Genomic DNA, 208 nt, shown 5'->3' on the forward strand with positions numbered 1-208 from the left:
CTGGCCTAGTCCCCAGGCTTGCTGTGGCTGTCCTAGTTGTCCAATGCAGTCTCCCACCCAAATATTCTTCCATCAGTTCATGTTGACAAAAATGAACAAAAGCAGGTGATTTGCCAGGCCTGATACTAGAGGCTGGTGGGAAAAATGAAAAATAAGATCCCGGGTTTGCCCTCCAGGGTACTATCCAGCAGGGATGGAGAGCTGCACA

The sequence above is a fragment of the Myotis lucifugus genome, unplaced genomic scaffold (assembly GCF_000147115.1).
Source record: "Myotis lucifugus unplaced genomic scaffold, Myoluc2.0 scaffold_85, whole genome shotgun sequence".
Taxonomy (NCBI): Eukaryota; Metazoa; Chordata; class Mammalia; order Chiroptera; family Vespertilionidae; genus Myotis; species Myotis lucifugus.